Here is a 5,966-nt window from a genome sequence, read left to right on the forward strand (position 1 = left end):
AGCTTCTCCTGCATGAAAACAGATGGAGCGAGTGTGAGGAGGACACATGGCGCTGTGTGGAATATTTGTGTGGTGAGCGGAGCCATGGACGGGATGAGGAACTGAGCTCCAGAGGATATGAGCCTGATGGAGATGTGAGGGTGTATGTGAGAGTTAGTGGGTGTTGTCCCCTGAGGTGTGAGGTCCCTGTGGATGTGTGATGGGTTTGGGAGCGTGTGAGTTGAGAGTGATGAGGTGGTTGCCTTACCCTGTCGGGACGGGTGAGATCATTCATCCTCTTCCTGCACTGGATGGCTGACCTCCTCTGTGCTCTGGTGGCGCTAACGGCCGCTGCCACTGCCTCCCAGGTCGGATTGGTCACTCTGGTGGGCTCCTGTGGCCAGAGCAGGGGCGGGGTAGAGGACACCGCGGCGGCCTTCCACTGTGTCCAGCAGGCGCCCCAGAGAGGCGTCACTAAATTTGAGGGCTACCGTCTTCTTGGCTTTAGGGGCCACCTCTCGGCCTGGAGCAGCCCTGCTCCGTAGACATGAAGCAGGCGGCGCTCTGGTGTGTTTTAAATATGGCGCCCGGAGTGAGGAAGGGCTGAGGTCACGGCTTGGCGGGCAAATCCGAGCCCCAGCCCCACCACAGATCCAGAGTGTTTCCCATCAATGCATTACTAACGAGGTGGGGAATGCGCCGGGAAGGGAGTGATACGGCTCGAAATCTCGCCATTGCGGCCAGCGGGTAAAATGCCTTTTTCACACCGACCACTGCACCCAGTGCAAACGTGGAATGATTCTGTTAGCCCCTGTTAGCTGTCAAAGGTGGAGGACATGGAAAAGGGGCCACTCCGACAGTCGGGGACAAGGCCTAGGCGACCATCGCAAGGAGAGCAGGTACAGGGATAACTCCAAGAACGACACTGCCCCTTTAAATACTTCGGGACACAATCTACAACAGCGAAACTGTTTTACTGAAAGCAGCAACTGTGGTAATTTTTCATGGCCTTCACTAGGCGACTCACCATCAGGAGGTCCTATAAATCATTGTGACACACTAGCACAGCGTCTCGTTCTTTCGCTGGGTTGGAACAGCCAAAGACATTGAACTGGAAGGATATGGTCCTTATTAAACAGGTAATGCCCTCCAATTTCCTCTTTTGAGGTGGCTAGCCCTGTTGCTCTCCAGTGCCCAATCGCAGGACTGTTACAGCACAGGATGAGGCCATTCGGCCCACCTTGTCTGCAGCGGCTCTCCGATTGAGCAACGCACCGAGCGCCATTCCCCCCCCCCAACCACCTTCGCTCCCTAGCCCCACATGTTCTTCCTTTCCAGATAACGATCCAATTCCCCCCTTGAAAGCCTCGACGGAAGCTGCCTCCACCACACTCTGAGGCAGCGAATTCCAGATCCTAACCGCTCACTGCGCGAAAAGGGTTTCCTCACGTCACTAATGGGCAGAATTTTATGGCCCCGTCGCGGTGGTGGGGGCGGAGCCATAAAACGCGGCGATCCATTCAAAAGTCCATTGGCTTAGAGGGGGCCAGAGAATCCCGCCGGTGTAGAGTTCCACCCTATGGCTTCTTTCACCAATTATCTTAAAGCTGAGCCCTCTTGGCTCTCCACTCTTCCGGCAATGGGAGCAGTTTTTCCCCATCTACTCTGTCCAAACCGTTAACCTTTCCGTCTGAGCTGAGGCGGTGGCTGTCCGTCGCTATTCGACTGCGGGAGGATTGCTCAACGGGACATCGATCCAATCCTCGTCTGAACAACAATTTCTGGAAGGGGGCAGATATCTCGTTCCCCACCCTGAGTGGGGCTGCTGCAATCATCACAGCTGAGATCAGCTCATTTAGTGTTAGACCAGGGGTGAAATCTATAACCTCCTGGTTGGTATGGCTCTGTCTCAAGACCCATTTAATCAGTAAATGTGCTGCATGGGATGGAAATGCAAAAAAAAACAAACAAAAAAAAAGCCAAAAACAAGATCGCCATAGAGGTATCAGTTGGAATGAAAAAAAAGATTGAATTTTCTGTCTCAAGTGCCATGCGCATAATTTAGCCTACACTCTCATTCAGTACTGAGGGAGTGCAGCTCTGCTGGAGGTGCCACCTTCTGCATGACATGTTCAATCAAAGCCCCGTTCGCCCTCTTGGACGCTCGCCAAGGATCCCATGGCATGGCTTCGAAGGACAGCAACAAAATTCCCCGTGGTGCCCTGGTCGACATTTACCCCCCTCAGCCAACAACATGAAAACTGACGATCTGGCCGCTTACCACGTGGCTGCAAGTCGGGATCTTGCTGTGCGCAACGCGGCCGTGCGCGTTTCCGACATTACAACAGGGGCCACACTTCGAGAGTCCTTCGTCGGATGTGAAGAAGCTCCGGGCATTCTGAGGTTGCGAAAGGTGCTGTAGAAATACGGGCAGGCGCACGGTAAAAATAATCGATCCGAGCACGGGCAGGATGGACAGGTGGAGGCTGCTGGCCCAAAATAAGGTCACACGTTGCCCCGGAGAGGGCTACAAACACAAGTTCCTACCCGTAGCATAATGGACCCCTATTGCTTTCCGAAGAGATATAGGGGGAGGGGGGTGGGTGTTGAACCAAGGAAGAGCAAAGTGACAGCTCACAACAGGTTATTTTACAACAGATTGCTACATAGATTTACATCGAAATTACAGCACAGAGACAGGCCAACATTCCATGCCGGTATTTATTTTCCACTAGAGCCTCTTCACGTCCTACGTTATCTCACCCTATTAACATAACCTTCTATTCCTCTCTCCCTCATGTGTTTATCCAGCTTCCCCTTAAATGCATCGATGCTATTCACCTCAACCACTCCCTGTGGCAGCGAATCCCACATTCTTGCCACTCCCTGGGTAAAGAAGTTTCTCCTGAACTCCCCATCGGATTTATCAAGTGACTGCCTTATATTTATGCCGCCCAACCAGAACCTTTCCCCGGTTCTGGTCTTCCCCCACAAGTGGAAACATCGACAAAAAAATGTGCCGGGTCATTACCCCTTCAATAGGGACAAAATCCCTTTAAATGTGTTTTTTTTTCTGGTTTTGCTCTTCTGCCAGGAATGTAACTTTCAGCAGTGACGGATGGCCGAAAGGCCAAATGTCCCGAAGCTGTGTACTTTGTCCAGATGTCTCCCCGATTCACTGGTCTCTAAGAAACATTGTTTCCTCAGCCCTCCTCATCAACTTGCTGAAAAAAATCATAAATTTCAATGGCTCGCATTTCAACTATTTCCTTTTTTTTAAACCAACTTCCCCAAGCTTATCTTTCTTTCCTGGAGTACAGTTCCATGGGTGACATCCTTCTACCACCCCTTTCTCCATGTGGGAGCCTGGATCGCCTATTCAACCCTGTGTGGCATCACACCTGAGCCCGACTTGTCCTCAGGTGACATATGGGGTGGTGACTATGAATGAGTCGCTGGCCAAGGGTAAGGCCCACCAGGTTCTTACAGTGGGGGGGTGGCGATGGCATTATCACTGGACAAGTAACCCAGAGACCCAGGGTAATGCTCTGGGGACCCGGGTTTGAATCTCGTAATGGCAGATGGTGGAATTTGAGTTCAGTAAAAAATCTGGAATTAAAAGTCTAATGACGACTATGAAACCATTGTCGATTGTTGTAAAAATCCATCTGGTTCACTAGTGTCCTTTAGGGAAGGAAATCTGTCGTCCTTACCTGGTCTGGCCTACGTGGGACTCCAGACCCACAGCAGTGTGGTTGACTCAAAAACGCCCTCTGAACTAGGGAGCAACCAGGGATGGGTAATAAATGCTGGCCTGGCCAGTGACGCCCACATTCCATGAATGAATTTAAAAAAGGTGCAAGTTTCTTTCTGCAATCTCATATGATAAAGGACCTTGTGTAGTTTGAACAATTTCTACTGCAGGGACCCAGTGTCGGCATTAGTCACTCCCAAAATAAGTTATACGGGTGGTAAGACTCACCGTACAATGCCTTAGTTCCAATCTCAACACCAAACGTTACAGAAACAGTGCGACATTTCTTTGTGACCGCAAATAATGGCAACTCCTGGCCAGTATGGAGATGATTGGGTAACCCCTACATCAATCACTGGTGACTGAGGTTGCTTTTACACACATGATCTTTATTATCTAACTAACTATCTTCTATTCACTGTATTTCACTGGGATAATAATCGTCCTGTACCCAGGATACTTTTGCCACAAATTCAGTCAGGAGTTTGGAGGCTGTTTGCTGTAGGTCATGAGTCGATAGTAAATGCTGTTGTGAACAGGCTCTGTCTGCTGAATGATTGAGTGAATAGACTCTGTTTGCTGAGTGAATAGGCTCTGTTGAGTGAATAGATACTGTCTGTTGAGTGGATTGACTCTGTTTGCTGAGTGACTAAGTAAATAGACTCTGTTTGTTGAGTGAATAGGCTCTGTTGAGTGAATAGATGCTGTTTGTTGAGTGGATTGACTCTGTTGAGCGAATAAGTGAATAGATTCCGTTTGTTGTGTGAGTGAATAGACACTGTTTGTTGAGTGAATAAGCTCTGTTGAGTGAATAGATGCTGTTTGTTGAGTGGATTGACTCTGTTGAGCGAATAGGTGAATAGATTCTGTTTGTTGTGTGAGTGAATAGACACTGTTTGCTGAGTGAATAGGTTCTGTTGAGTGAATAGATACTGTTGTGGAGTGGATTGACTCCGTCAAGCGAATAAGTGAATAGATTCTGTTTGTTGTATGAGTGAATAGACACTGTTGAATGAATAGATGCCATTTGTTGAGTGGATTGACGCTGTTTGTTGAGTGAATAGACTCTTTTCTGAATGAATAGACTCTGTTTGTTGAGTGAGTGAGTAGATTCTGTTTACTGAGTGAATAGACTGTTTGTTGAGTGCATAGATTCTGTTTACTGAGTGAATAGATTATGTTTGTTGAGTGAATGAGTAAATAGACTGTTTAGTGAGTGAATAGACACTGTTTGCTGTCGCTTTCTAACTCACTGGTTGACATGTGATGTAATTATTTACTCTGATTCTTCATGTCCAACACCAGCCATTCTGAAGCTCAGAGAGGGACTACCAATTTATTGCCAGCAATAAATATAGCAGCAATTTCCCTCTCTGTGTCATCCTAAGCTTCATTCTATATATTGTTCTTCCTCAGTACATCTTGCTGTGCTGAAATCAAGATTCATTGAAGAGTTCCTGTCCTTTAACCTGTTCATTTGCAGACCATCAAAGCCATGGAACCCCTCACCTTTGTCAGTTTCTCCTTCCTCCTATGACCCCAAGACTGGTGTCACGTTAATACAGGAATACAAGAATAAAGTAGAACAGTCAGCTTTGATACGGTTAGGATCCTGTTAAGGACCATTAACATTTAAAGATGAAATTCGAACACCCGTCAATTAACCGACAGAACTATGCCACGAAATTTCACTCTTTTAACAAAAAAAAATTTTTTATTGCATATATAGAGAAAATAAACAAAGCAAGCACCACTAACTTAACATTGTAGCTTATAAAGACTTATGCTGTAAACTGTTCTAATTTTTACTGCCCCTCCCACCAAGAGTTCCCTTACCTTACAAAATCTTGAAGGTGCTCAAAGGTATGCCACAGCCCTTCAGAATTCACTTTAATCTCCTGAGTGTTCCAGCTATCCTGAAAGATAAGATTCTATGGGGGTCCTTCTGTTAATTTTTTTGTTGGCTACGTGACCCTGCAACTTTTCTTTACAGACATCATGATTGCAGATGCCTCAGCTCCTTGTTCGGGTTGCTGGGAGATCCAATTGCCTTCCCACAGCTTCCCAGGCTAACTCTGCTGACTGCTTTCTGCCACAAGGCTCTGTGAGTATCACTGTAGGCTTCCTCCACTAGCCACAAGCTACAGCAAATCTTCCAGCTGCTTTTCCTCACAAAATCCAATCCGAGGTAGAGCAGCACTGCATTCCATGTGGTGAATGATGAAGTTAGTAT

The sequence above is a fragment of the Cetorhinus maximus genome, chromosome 28 (assembly GCF_964194155.1).
Source record: "Cetorhinus maximus chromosome 28, sCetMax3.hap1.1, whole genome shotgun sequence".
Lineage (NCBI taxonomy): Eukaryota > Metazoa > Chordata > Chondrichthyes > Lamniformes > Cetorhinidae > Cetorhinus > Cetorhinus maximus.